The sequence below is a fragment of the Eptesicus fuscus genome, chromosome 18, assembly GCF_027574615.1.
Source record: "Eptesicus fuscus isolate TK198812 chromosome 18, DD_ASM_mEF_20220401, whole genome shotgun sequence".
Taxonomy (NCBI): domain Eukaryota; kingdom Metazoa; phylum Chordata; class Mammalia; order Chiroptera; family Vespertilionidae; genus Eptesicus; species Eptesicus fuscus.
Genome location: NC_072490.1, coordinates 25,753,986 through 25,768,857, shown reverse-complemented (window position 1 = coordinate 25,768,857; position 14,872 = coordinate 25,753,986). Strand labels below are relative to the sequence as shown.

The 14,872-nt window shown below is 43.4% G+C and overlaps 1 protein-coding gene and 1 non-coding gene across 5 annotated transcripts in view; both read right to left on the bottom strand.

The window, feature by feature from the left end:
- NEK11 (NIMA related kinase 11) overlaps positions 1–14,872 on the bottom strand; it is a 193,325-nt gene that overhangs the window by 7,537 nt on the left and 170,916 nt on the right. The window lies entirely within an intron of this gene.
- Positions 11,045–11,208, bottom strand: LOC114228587 (U1 spliceosomal RNA). The gene has a single exon (XR_003614732.2). It is a non-coding gene; the product is annotated as a U1 spliceosomal RNA (small nuclear RNA).

Here is a 14,872-nt window from a genome sequence, read left to right as displayed (position 1 = left end):
TAACATTTTATAGCACTTTAGAGTTTGCAAAAGGCTTTTATGTTCATTATCTCCAATGATCCTTGAGAACTAGGCAATGCATTGAACATTTATCTTAATTTTACAGATAAGTAGGTTGACTTTTAAAAACTCACACAGCTGGTTGGTGATGGAGCTCAAACTCAAACACAGGGGACTGGAGCTTCGGGTGCTGGAGAGACCAACACCCCGGGGCCCCGCACCGTCCAGCTTGAGTAGGTTTCCCACCTTCTGCCACGAGACTATCAGAACTGGCCCCAGGATGCCTCCCATTCCTACTCACCTCAGCTACACCACCTTAACTATGTGCACAGCACTTCTAACTCTGGTCTTTTTCTTCTATTTCTTGTGTGGATATTTGTGTGTCTCTCCCACTCCCCTGATGAGCATACAACTTCCATGAGGGAGGGACCCGGGGACTAGAACAGCACCAGGCATGCAGAAGGTGCTCGGGAATGAAGGAATGACCCGACACAGCCATCCTGAGAAAAACATAAGGTGCTAGGAAAGTTCACGGCGGGGAAAATCAGAGAATGCCCTCTCGAGGAGGCGGCACCATGGAATTTGGGCCATAACAACTGGAGGGAAGCCAGGCGGCAGCAACAGTGGGAGTTCTGGGAAATCAGTGAGCCAGTCTGGCATGTGAGTAAGACGCACAAAGAAGAGGGTGAGAACCATTTGATCGTAACATTAAAGAAACCCTGGAGTTGGACTAGTAATATCAGCCACTGATGATAGAGAAACCCGCATGTCCCCCGAAACCACAATAACTAAGAGTTTCTGAGCTTCCTCTATGGGCCAGGCTCTCCTTTGGGCTTCTCCTCACATCATCCCGTTAACATCCTCGTAACAACCCAGTGGATAGATGTTGTTACTCCTAATTTGCAGATGAGAAAACTGAGATATAAGAGTGTATTAAATAACTTGCCCAAATCACTATGCTGTATACCTGAAACTAACTTATTATTGAATGTCACCTGTAATTGAAAAAAAAATTTTAATTAAAAAAGATGAAAGAAAAATTTAAAATATCGTAACTGCCATCATATTGTTTTTCAAAGAAACAATCTGGAAAATAAGCATAAAAAAAGAAGTTGTAAGAGAACAGATCCTAAGATGTCTCATCACAAGGAGAAGTTTTTTTTCTTTTCTTTTTATTGTATCTGTATGAGGTGATGGGCATTAACTAACCTACTGTGGTAATCGTTTCACCATATATGTAAATAAAACCATCATGCTGTATACCTCACACTTATATAGTGATGTATAGCAAATATTCCCCAATAAAACTGGAAAATAAAAAAATAAAAACCAAATAATTTGCCCATTGCCACATAGTTTTTAAATGGTGAGCTGAGATATGGATTCCAGTAATTCCACACCAGGACTCACTCCTTTCACCATAAGGGATTCAGAGAGATTGAAGGTGAGTCGGCTCAACCATTCACTGGCTGTGTGATCTTGGGCCAACTACTTAACCTCTCTGAGCCTTACATTTTCATATTTAAGTGGAAATCACACACACACACACACACACACACACACACACACACACACACACACTCCCCATCAGCAGACTACCTGCCACCTATCAGACACTTAATAGCCTCTGTTTTACTATCGTGCACATCACTATCGCGTTCTCAGTGGTAAACTGCACTGTTATCTTATTTTGGTTTAACTGGAAGCATCAAGCAACTTTTTAGTTCTATGTCTGGTTAAGAAACTATTTTAAATATTTTTATCTTCTCTGGCTGAATTAGAAAAACAAATGACACAGGAAGGCCAGCGGCACAGTGGGAGTAAAAAAAAAAGTCATTTCGTAGAAATAATCATGAAAACCTAGTTTAGAAGAAAGCATTAAGAGAACACAGATTATTCTTCAGGCACAGTTTAAATATTCTTCAGGCACAGTTAAAAAAAAAACCTTGAAAGTGATTTTACAGAATATAAGAAATCCCTGCACATCAAATATGTATGAGCCACTGCAGGAATAGAATGGAGCAATGTATTTTCCCTTAATACTGCTGTCTGAACGATCATTTGGTGCTAACAGGCACCAGGAATCTTTATTAAGGATCGAGTCTCTACCCCTTCTCTCCATGCCCTGTATTTCACGTGGCTGCCTGTGCATCTGCTGGGAAAAGACAGAACAGATCTCTCTCCAGATCCGCACTATCAACAGATCTGTACACACACTGCACTGTGGATGCCGGGGCGACATGGGACAGCCCCAGAGGGGACCTGTGACTGGTCCGGTGCTTGCCTCTGCTCTGTCTTGAGTGTTACTGTGAAAGCTAACCATTTCTGAAAGGGTTATTTTATTCATGACCTCAGCACCCTCCGTTGTTCATGATCAATAAACATAAAGTCACTGATTAAAAACAAAACCCAGCTAGATATTGCTTAGAGGACACACACCTAAAACACAGAGCACTGAGTCGTTGAGAGTAAACAAACAAACAAAGATATGCCAGGCAAGTAATAAACAAAAGAAATTTGGGAGTAGATAAATCGACATGAGACAAAATAGACTTTAAGAAAAGAAGTGTTATTAGGACAAAGAATGTCACCAGATAATAAAAACAGTTCAATTCACCAGGAAGAAATAAGAATTCATAACTAGCATGCAACTAATAAAGTACAATCAAAATACATAAAGCACCAGAGGGAGAAATGGTCAGATATGCCTCACAATGCAGGATTTCAGTGCTCCTTGCTCCGTTGTTGTAGGTGAACATTTGAAAAATTAGTAGTACTGTAGAAAATCTGAATACACTTATAAAGCTAAAGTTAATAGTGATTAGAGAACCCACCCTCTCTTGTAACATTTACAAAAACTGACCACATACCAGACACCAGTTCAAGTGTCAACACATTTCAGAGCACAGTACAATTGATAGAAAACTGTAACAAGAATATGGATTAAACATTACCACGTTTTCAGATTTACTTATTCCAAGTAAATTATGGGTCAATGGAGAAATCAGGCATGCTATAAACAGACTCAAAAGAAGAGTGATAGTGTTCTAGCATTGTAATATCGCAGTGTAAATTTATTCTGACACTCGGGAAACTTGCTGTAAGAATTCTGCAATGAGTATTTTAGGAATCCTAAAATAGACAATTCTATTTAAGGGGGCTCTCTGGCTGTTATCTAAGACTTGAGAAGAGAGGGGAGTGCTCTCTGTGCTCATCAAATTAGAGAAGGCTTCTAAGTTCGCTTTTTCCAAGGGAGGGAGGGGAGGAAAGATGAGGAAGGGACAGGAACTACCCCTTTAGTTAGGCGGGTGTCGCAAACAAAAAGCACTTACATTTCCAAATGAAGAGAGCTTACATTTTCTTTCTTTGTCATCTTTTTCTTCCTGGGCTCATACGCTTTGTCAACCTTACCCTCCTGTTCTAAAGTCTTCACGGGATGTTGCATTTACAGGCCAGCGCTCTTTGTGCTGGACACTGCCCTGCCCACACCCATGGCGAACGCAGGAGTTGGAGGAAGCCTTCCCCAGGCTCTGAAGACGCTCCATCTGCCCGGAGCAAATCCCCCGTTGCCTGTGGTGACCCCGCTCCTGAAGACTCCATTAAACCACAAGAGAGCACTTTCTCTCGCCCCCCTTATTTCCTCCAAACTCACCTCTCATCCTCCAAATTCCTGTCCTGACCTCCTCTCATGCTTACTTTTTATTTGCGAACAACATATTTGATCACATATATTTATTCGCCCATCAGTTACGGGCTGCTCTGTGTGCCCTCTCCCCTTTAGGGCTCAGGTCTAGAAGGATGTCATAGAAAAATGTCCTCACGTTTTAAATATTATTTTAAATTTGAAACAATCTCACTCTTATAGAAGAGTTACAGTTACAGCACAAAGAACTCTTTTTTTCCCATGGGCCTTTTGAGAATAAGTCGCTGACCTGATGCCCCTCCCCCCCATACTTTGTATTTTCTACAAATAAAGTCACTTTCTTACATAATCACAAAACAGCCATGGAAATTAACAAATGAACACTGATACATTACTGTCATGTAATCCTGTAATACATTCAAGTTTCCCCAATTACCCAGTAATGCCCCTTATAACAAAAGGATCCAGGTCAGAATCATCCTGCGTTTATTTGTCATGTCTCTCTAGTCTCCTTCAATGACCTTCACACTTTCAAAGATCTGAAGCACGTTATTTTGTAGAAGGACCCTCAATTTGTGTTGTCCTTGCCTATGGGAGTCACCAACCCCTACCCTCTGGCTACCCGCCCCCCGTCCTAAAGGACAGGAGCAGAGCCTCCTTAGAGCATCATTAGAGAAGCCCAATAACCAGATCAAGAAGATCCTCCCTTTCTTGGGGGAGAAAAAAAAAAGCCCTGGTAGTCACAGTATTATCTTGTTGCTTTCGGGTGCCTAGCTCATGCTTCTCCCTAAGCTTTGTTCCTAGTGGACTGTCAGAAGTAAGGGGTTGTCTTAGGGAAAGGGGCCGCTTGTGAAGTAAGTTTCCAGGGGCTCTGGACCGAATGCCCTGAGCATCCTACCTACTTGCTATGTGCACTTGAATGTCTTAGTTGTCATGCCCGATTGGATTTCTGATCTTCCCTCCAAAGTATCCGAATGCCGCAGCTCTCCCCATCTCTGTTCATGTCAGTGCCTGCCTTGCACATTGCTCAGGCCCAAATCCTTCGAGTCCTTCTTGGTTCCCTTTTGTCCTCATACTCCAGTAGTCCAGTGCTTCCCATAAGAAGACTAGTTAGTAAATGCTATCAGCTCCATTTTCAAAATGTATCCAGGATCCTCACCATCTCCACCTCTGCCCCCTGGGCCAGGCGGCTGTGCTCTCTTACCTGACTCTGCAATAGCCTCGCAGTTGGTCTCCCGCTTCTACCCTCACGCTCCTCAGTCTGTTGTCCCCTCGGTAACCACTCAGATCCTTCCACTCCTCTGCTCAAAGCCCTCTACTGGCCTCCCCATCTCATCAGAGTGAAATCAAGGTCCTTCCACTGGCCTACAAGATCCTGAGTGATCTTCCTCCATGTCTCTCCTCCTTCTCCCTCCCTCCCCTCACTCACTTCATTCCAGCTGTGCTGGCCCAAGGAGCTTCCTCAGACACACCAGGCACACCCCACCCCACCCCAGGGCTTTTGCACTTGCTGTTCCCTCTGACTAGAGTGCTTCCTCCAGATCTGCATGTGTCTCTCTCCCTCCTCTCCTCCAAGTGTTCTCAGAGAGACCGACGCTGACCACCCCTTTGTAACTAGGGGGTAACCTGTATCTCCATTCTGCACTGCCTATCCACCTTCCCCACTTCCTATTTTCTTCTTAGTCACTTCCTAGCATACTCTGCTTTTCCCTAATGTTTTATGACATGTCAATCACCCCCCTGGGATATAAGGTCTGCGGGCAGGGATTATTTTTCACCTTCCCCCCCCCCCAAAAAACAACAACACCCCACCTGAACCAGTGCCGGGCGCAGAGCAAGTACACAACAGATACTTGTTGGACAAATGAATAGACACCTTGAAAGCCAAAGCAAAAAAGAAATATGGTAACGTCATACTGTTTTATTTAAAAATATATGAATTCCTAGTGCTTGTTCTAAGAATTAGCACACAGCGAAATTATAACCTAATTTTGCCAGATATAAGATCACTTTTATGATGCTTAGTTGTTGTCTTACAAAATAAAGCTCCAATCAAGTGTAGTTTTCAGTATTTCTTAGGATATTTTCATCCTTATTTCAAATGGATTGGCTTTATGGGGCCTGTACTATCACCTCTGTATAAAAATGACCTCTTCCATTTCCGAGTGAGAAGAAACAAACCTTATTTATAACGAAGTTCTACGGGGAAGGGGCCGTGTCCCTGCCATCTTCTTTCACACGTGCACACCCGGGGCCATCTGGAGAGCAACGCACATCTACCCACGGCTGCAGAGAGCCCCGGCTGCCCTGCCCCACGTGCGAGGCCTTGGAGGAGGTGACCCCAAAGGCCCTCAGTTCCTGGGGGGAATGAGCAGCCGAGACGTCACTGGTCAACAGATGCCGCGTTTGCTGTGGGAGCTAAATAAGGCAGAGAGCAGCACGGGAGGGGCTTTAGCTCCCATTCTATACAACAGTTTAGCTTACCAGCAGGAAACCTTTACCACGTTTCCCCCTCCTAGAAAAACAACAGGCGATTTCTCTTCGGGGAGACGGAGAAGGAACGAGTTCCCTCCAGTTCTGATGGGTCATCAGGTTTAAAAGCTCCCTTATCCCTGTCGCTTTAGAAGAACGAACAGAAAAGTCTCTCTCCCTTGCCTTGGAGCTGATTTGCTCTGCAAACCACTCAAAGTTCCCCAGCAATGGCTGGATATGTATATGGATTGTTTTCCAGGTTCATTAACCACGCAAGGGGTACATAACTGAGGCAAAGGACCTTTGTTTCCTGTTCTGCTCCACCACTCAACTTGGAGTCCACTGGGGACAGAGGACCTTTCTTAATCACTTTTGCATCCAGCACAGTCCTGGTAAAAGCAGCACCTGAGTCCTTCATTCAGCACATTTTTAGTGCAAGCCTAGTGCCGGGTAGGTGCCATAGACCCCTGACATCACAGAACTCATGTTTTAGTGGGAAGGCAACAGATTTTTAAAGAAGTAAACAAACAAACAAACAAGGTAATTTTAGATTTTTGTCAATGCTACAAAAAAAACTAAAACAGGGAGATGGGAGAGAGAGAGAGAGAGAGAGAGAGAGAGAGAGAGAGAGAGAGAGAGAGAGAGAGAGAGAGAGAGACTGCTGAGAAGAGGGCTGGGACCTGGGACCCCTTTGTAAAGTGGAATTTGGTACCAGCCCCCATTTGACCACCAGGCCCCCTCTCCCCCCCGCCATCTTTTTTACAAACCCCAAGGCAGAGAAAGCTAGTCCTAGTCCTGCCTCTAACGTTTCGGGGATGTGGCTAAAGTACAAGTGGAGGTCCATACCTGTCTAGATAGTGAAAGTTATGAAGCAAGCCAACAAACTGCTAAATAAAATATGATCTATCTTCCTACCTTGACAAGTTAATTTTATAAACACTGGAAGGCAGGTTCACATTCAGACTCCTCAGAGTTCTCATTGGAATATGGCAGAGCCGGTGAGCCAGCCCTGAACCCTTGTCCCTAGCTACTGGCATGCCCCCTTCTCTTCCCAGCCTGGCTCCACCTTCCTCTGTGGAGCTAAGTTGGTGCTTATTTGTGGAGTGAACTGTTCATTTGTCAATCTGGCATCCAGTCTCAATTTTATATCTCACTACCCACATAGGTTTTCATAACTTTTTCAAAGTAGCATAAACTATAAATCAATAACCATAGTAATCTATATATATAAAAGGCTAAGTGACCATCCAACTGTCCAACTGTCTGGTACATATGACGCACAATAACCATCAGGGGGCAGATGCTCAATGCAGGAGCTGCCGAGCTGTGGTGACTTGGCAGCGGCGGTTCTCGGGGTGACGCACCCCAGAACCAGAGAGGAGGGAGCCTGGTTCCTTGCACGGCCGTGCGATTCCACCTTTGGCCTTGGGTTATGTTGTTGCTGGGGCACTGTTGGCCCGAATCTGGTTTCCTTTCAATGTGCACAAATCCGTGCACCAGGCCACTAGTTATATACATAAGTGATTGCAATTCAAGAGATTGGTATCTGACCAGCAGTTCCTTTGGCAATGTGCACACTAGAAGTTTTTGTTTTGTTTTGTTTGTTTGGTGTATTGTAATTTCGATGCAGGTAACAAGGAGATTTTAAATGCATGTCAGACTTTATTACAAAAAGAGTATAGCAACTTGCTGAGTCTGTTTCTATAGTTTACAAATGTGTGCCATGTCTTTTTATGGCCCTCCCAACTTTATCATAAGGATGTCATAAAATATTTTAAGATATTAAAAAAAAGTGTAAGCATAATACAGTGACTTTACAATAACTCCCAGTTGAAGGAATCCAGCATTCACAAATACGGCTGAAGCTCCATGAATTTCCCTCCCAAATCATAACCCCCTCGCAATCCCTCAAGGTAACCACTATTCTGAATCTGGTGTTTTATCTTCACCAAACATTTAAAAAATACTTTATTGTACATATGTACCCTAAGAAGTAAGTAGTATTGCTTTGTGTGTTTTTACACTTTAAGTGGTATCATACATGCCTTTTTTTTCCCTCAAAATAATTGATACATGTCCCCTTTGTTTCTATAGCTCATTGGTTTTCACTGTGTTTTATGCCATCACCATTTCTCCTGCTAAAGTACATTTCATGTTGTTTCTATCTGTCCCTAACCTCACACCCACTTTTACTAAAAAGGCTGTTGTGAACATTCTTTGCGCACATCTTGGATTTAATATATCTTAAACTACAACAGATAAACATGTATGGAAAACTGAGCTTCTCAGACATAGGTCCTATGTTAAGCCTTATTTTCAGATTGATCTACCATCACTCATATTTGATCTTTATAATGGCTTCAAAATGAATATTGTATAATAAGAAAATACAATCCAGAGAGGGATAGAATGGTTTAAAAATCAGAATCATGGAATTTTTTTTAAAGTACCAAGGAATTCACCTGATCAAACACCTTCATTTTATAGACAAGGAAACTGATCTCACAATGGGAAAGGGGACTGCCCAGTGGTGAGCACTGGGCTACAGACAGTGGGGACTACACTGGGCCTCCACTGTAACGGGCATGCATATAAAATAAATACAAAATAAACGAATTCCCTTGCTCTTCCTTCTGTCCCCTAAGCTCCACTAAGCAATGCATCATGACATGGGACCACTGGATGAGGTCCTTCCTGGCTAAACTACAACTGTGCTTCCTTCGATCAATTCAAACTACATTGTTGAAAAGTCAATTTCACCCCCGATTTGCTGAGTAGAAGTAAAGATCAGAAAATAAAATAGATTTCCTAATCAAATACAATAAAAATAATTGGATTCACAACGAAAATGAAATCACAAAAGGAAAATAAATTAGAACATAAGTATGTTTGGAAGGATTTCTCAGAGCAAGGATGAGTGCTCACGGTTGGGAAACTATGGGTTTCCTTGGAGAAGAGTGAATTCTAAAAGCTGCCTTTCACTTGGTGAGCTTCCCCAATGATTCCCTCCTTGAGCAAGGGTAGTCAGGCGCCCCCGAGTCCTCGTCTCAACTAGTCCTCATTCTCTCCTGCAATCCTCGGCGTACTGTTGGAGAAGGTAACCAGGAGGCTCACCATTGAGAGAGTAAGGTGTTGTTGCAACCATCTGGATGGTATATGTAACTGAATACAGTTAAGGCCTCTATATAAACTTTTAAAAAAATATATGTTTTTATTGGTTTCAGAGAGGAAGGGAGAGGGAGAGAGAGATAGAAACATCAATGATGGGAGAGAATCACCCATTGGCTGCCTTCTGCACGCCCCACACTGGGGATTGAGCCCACAGCCTAGGCATATGCCCTGACCGGGAATCGAACCATAAGCTCCTGGTTCACAGATCAATGTTCAACCACAGAGCCACGCCAGCAAGGCTCTATATAAACTTTTAAGTTTGGGAGGAAGGTGTGGAAAACTATTCATCTTATGGCTGACCAAGACAAATGTCCTAAGTTCCTTGCTCATCAAAACTGCCACCTACTGCCCTAACCGGTTTGGCTCAGTGGATAGAGCGTCAGCCTGCAGACTGAAGGGTCCCAGGTTCGATTCTGGTCAAGGGCATGTACCTTGGTTGTGGGCACATCCCCGGTAGAGGGTGTGCAGGAGGCAGCTGATAGATGTTTCTCTCTCATCGATGTTTCTAACTTTCTATCCCTCTCCCTTCCTCTCTGTAAAAAATCAATAAAATATATATATTAAAAAAAAAAAACAAAAACAAAACTGCCACCTACCAATTGGAATGGTCTGCCTCTTTCTGTGGTCTCTCCTTGCCCTCTGTATATAGGGGCCAGTTTCAAATGTCACTCAGGAAGCTCCTGAGGTTGCAAAGGAACACCCACAGAGCCCAGCTTAGCAAGAACGCCCCCGCCCTTCATACCCAACCACGTTCTTCCTGGTCACTTTCCATGAAGGGACCTCCTCACTCTGCCCTTTGGCTATAACCCCCAGCTGCCCCTGTTGTATTCAGAGCTGAGTGCAATCTCCCTCCCTTATTGCAGTAATCTTGAATAAAATATTCTTTGCCTGTTTAATTCTGTCTGGTGCTGCTTTTCTTAAGCAGATTCACTTTTAGTGTCATACTATCACGGGTCCCCTATTGCCAACTGCCCATGATTAGAACAGCCATGCGTTGGCTGAGCTGAGAGAGTCTCAGTGCAGGCCTGACACAGGAACACAGTCGTAATACTGGCCCTTTCCGCTGTCCAAAGTACCCTGGTTTGGACAATACATTTTATGGTCACACACATGGTGTAAAATGTACTGGCTGGAGGCCCTCGGTGACAAGAGGACCTGCTGGACTCTAGAACAGCGCTACAGCAACGACAAAGGACAGAAGAGAGCAGATTCATTAAACGAACACAAACACTCCTTTTAGTCCCAACTCCTGATGTATCGTTACATCTGACTTAGAGCATGTTATGTCCAAATGAAAATGTTTCTCCGTAAGTAAAAAAATGATTATTTAATCACTTCATCTCTCGAGCACGTTCATACATTGCCTTTATGTGCCTCTCTCTTGATCACTACAGATGGCTTTATCACAGCACACTCACCCAGAGGGTGACCCGCATTCCAGAGTGACAGGGATGGAGGGAGAAGGGGACGGAGGAGATAGACAGAGAGCAGGAAGGCCAATGTGGTCCAGGCCTTCAGAAAAACAGATGAGACTGGGGACTCAATACTGAATTCCCCGGTGAATTGCATTAAAGGCCCGAAATGAATTTGCAAGACAGTAATTGAAGCTGACACCTCCTCTTACCAGATGGGGACAAATCAAGCCTGAGCTGTGCTGTCACCTGCTATGGGGAGAGGGCAGGACAGGAGGGAACCCCCGAAAGCCTTTCAGCTGGAAAGGATGCGTTTCTTTTCTTTTCTTTTTTTTTTTTTTTATTTCAGGGGAGCGCGCGAACGCAGTCCCCCACTACCACAAATTATGCAGTCGAGTTTCCCACATTTGGGGAAATCGCAGGGGTCAGCACATCCGGAGTGCAATGGATAAGCCTCGCCCTGGGAAAACCACTTTCGTGATCATGGTATCTCCCCTGCCAGGTAAGTATAAGGATGGGTTTCTTAACTGTCTCCTGTCTCAAAGCCAAAGGAGAAACCCTTCATCAAGGTGAGGTTTGTTAGTTGCCTGAGGCCCTTCTCCTGGGAAAACACCTTGCTTTCCAGGTCCTGGAACTGCAGACTCTCTCAGTAGAGCCTCAGGCACAGGCATTCAGGCACGGTGGGATGAGGGTGCAGGGGAAAGGGTTGGATCAGACGATCTCCAAAGTTCCCTCCTACCAGAAAGTCTAAGATTCTGCACTCCAGTGGACTCACACCATGGATTTGCTAACCATTTTACAGGTAGGAAGAGTCACATGAGGAGAGAGCGAGCAAGGTCACTGAAGGGAGCTGGGTGGAGCGCCTTCTTTTCACTCAGTCTGTGACCCGCAGGATCAGATTGCCCGTTTAGAGAAAAACAACCAGGGCCATCAGAAGGGCGCTCTACTAAACCTCGGCACCCAGTCCGATCCTGGGCCCACAGAGGCACAGCCGTGGCTGCTGGTTAGAAATGCAGACTCTCAGAATCTGCTTTTAACAGGACCCAAAGTGATTCACACGCACTTCAGAGTTTGAGAGACATTGGCCTGAGCTGCAGATGAGACGTGAATAGCAAGACTCTGAAAAGCATTTACAACTGTGCATTAGCTTTGGCCAGAGAATCTAGATGCTTCTATGGGATCAGGCCAGATCTGCAAGCTCTGAGACATCATTTCCCACACCAGCACCCTCTCCCGAAGGACTAAATTCACCTTTTACTTTATGAGTTTAAATAGAGCCCTCCATCAATTTCTGGCTTGAGCTCCTGCTTCCCCTCTCCCCCGCCCCTCCCCCTCTTCTTTTCCTCTCCCTGGGCCCCTGGTACACAAATTTGTACTAATGATCATCTTGGATTCACAACACATTCCCAGCACGATGCTTGTCTTCAGAGGAGGACCCCAGCCTTGTTTGGGTGGAGATTACAAAGTCTGTTTGGTAGTTAGTTCATGGGTCTGCTTGGCCATGCTCGCTCCTGACTCCTAATTCTGCATCAGCTAGAAGTCTCTTTGCAGGGGACCTCCTTCTCTCCAATTTGGGAAATACTGATTTCTGATTTTACCTTACTGATGGTCTGATTAGGAAGTGATAGCCAAGCATAAACCTGGGTTTATTTTTCTCTCTGCTTTGAACCTGGAACAGATATTGCAGAAATCATTTGGTGTGGAATAGAGTTTTGAGTGGGTCTAATACAGTGGTCGGCAAACCGTGGCTTGCGAGCCACATGCGGCTCTTTGGCCCCTTGAGTGTGGCTCTTCCACAAAATACCATGACCTGGGCGAGTCTATTTTGAAGAAGTGGCGTTAAAAGAAGTTTAAGTTTAAAAAATTTGGCTCTCAAAAGAAATTTCAATCGTTGTACTATTGATATTTGGCTCTGTTGACTAATGAGTTTGCTGACCACGGGTCTAATACATGGGTAGTCTTGGAATATGCATGCAGAGAAACAGAAGAATTCAGTTGGAGGTTTTAGTTGAACCATATGAAATTGCTACTTTTACAGGTTACAAAGGGTAAAGTAATGGCAATTTCATTTAGTTATCCTAATTAGAATGTTTTAGATTTTAATTTTTTGACCCAAGAAATATTAAGAGAATTGAAAGTGCTATTTGTGGAGGCTGGTTGTCTCTTCTCCTTGGAGACTTTTTTTTTTTTTTTTTTTTTTTTGGAAGTTGGGGCAAATACTTTTGAAGCCTAGACAACCATCTTTCTATTCTAAGCAGCCAGGGAGAAATGGGGTGTTCGAAGGTCAGGCTTAGTTATAGATTTAGGATGAACGTATGTGTCCTTGAAGGAGGCTTATCACCTTCTGAACCTGTGAAATAGATAAATGGCACTAGACCTTGACGCACAAACTGGGCTTCTTTTCTGCTTGCTTGTTCCAGTCACGTGCAGTGCATACTTGAACTCTGGTAGGAGCAGTAAGAGAGTTTCCCATCATCAAGTCAACACGGCTCTTTAGTTAGGATGTGGGAGGGGAAGAGTCCAAGTCAAGTATAGGATCTAGTCCCATTCTTGGTTAATTATCACAACTATACTGTATGCATGCTGTGTTCCATGGTTCCCTGGGCATAATTCCCCCAGAGCCCGAATTGCATCACAGTGTGTCTATGTGTAATGTGCTGGCCTGGGACCACACTTTGAGCAGCGAGGTAGGAACTGTGTCTAGTTCGTAATGGTGTGCCTAGAGCCTTGAAGGTAGCATGGTGCATAGTAGGCATTAAGGCCTACTCAAATTTAAAACACTTTTGAATAAATTATTACTTTAAAAATATATTTTTGTGGATTTGAGAGAGGAGGGGAGAGGGAGAGAGATAGAAACATCAGTGATGAGAGAATCATCAATCGGCTGCCTCCTGCATGTTCCCCACTGGGGGTTGAGCCTGCAACCCGGGCATGTGCCCTGACCAGGAATCAAGCCATGACCTCCTGGTTCATAGGTCAACACTCAACCACTGAGCCATGCTGGTCAGCTTACATGATTACTTTTAATAACCAATCACAATAACAAAAATTGAAGCTATTACAAATTTGCAAATAAACATTAAGGGTCACATCCTATGAAACAGCAATTATCTAAGACATTTATCTTAGAAAAGAACCTGAAATTTTAAAACAAGATTAGGTCCAAAATGTTTGTCAACATTAGGTATGAGTCAAAAAATTGCGAACAACCTGAGAAACCAAGAGTTATATTACAGAGAAATTAAATTTTTTTGAAAATTTAATAACATAGGAAATTGCTCAAGAAAGGTGGAGGAGGAAAACCATGACACTCTATCCTGCTTTTCTTTGAAACGTAGCATTACATTACAAAAATGTCCCAAATTATTCAAAATTCTGCCAAAATCATGTTTATATGGCTGTAGAATATTTCATTGGATGTAAATATAGTAAGTTATTAACTTTGTTTCATAAATACACACACAATAAAATATGATACAAATGGGATCATATCATACCTATTGCTTGGCACCTTCCTGTTCTCAGTTATGTAGCCTAGAGAGCTCATCACACAGATCTTCCTCGATTCTCTTTAATGCCAGGATGGTATTCCATTGCAAGGATATATGTTGATTTTTCAGAACAACTCTTATTAATACCTATAGGCTATGTATAGCTTTTTGCTATTAAAACAATCTGAGAATAGATAGCTTTGATATAGATTTTTTTGGCATCTTTGCAAGTATTTCTGTGGGATAAATTCTGCAATTGCTGGATCAAAGAGAATGTTCATTTAAAAAAATTTGAAAAGAAATTACCAAATTGCCTTCCAAATTATTACACCAATTAACACTTTTCAACACTTTCTGAAAGTAAACTGCTTTGTTTTAAAATGGAAACAGTGAATGGGGTATATTTGTGTGTATTTGAACACGACTATGGCACAATCGTACCGTAGGTCTTCCGCCATTCTTGCCTACCCCCCCACTTTTTCTTCCTTCACACCTTCCTTACTTTTCTCCTCTTTCTCTTTCCCCGCTTCCCTCTTTCCTTCCTTTCTACCTTATTGTTATCTAATGGCAGAAGAGCCAGAGGGGAAATGAAAATGTAGGCTAGTGAAGAATTTGTGTGTAAATTAGAGAACTGGAAGGATGTGGGAAATGGGCTTAACTTGGAAGCAGAGTGCTGGCTTCAG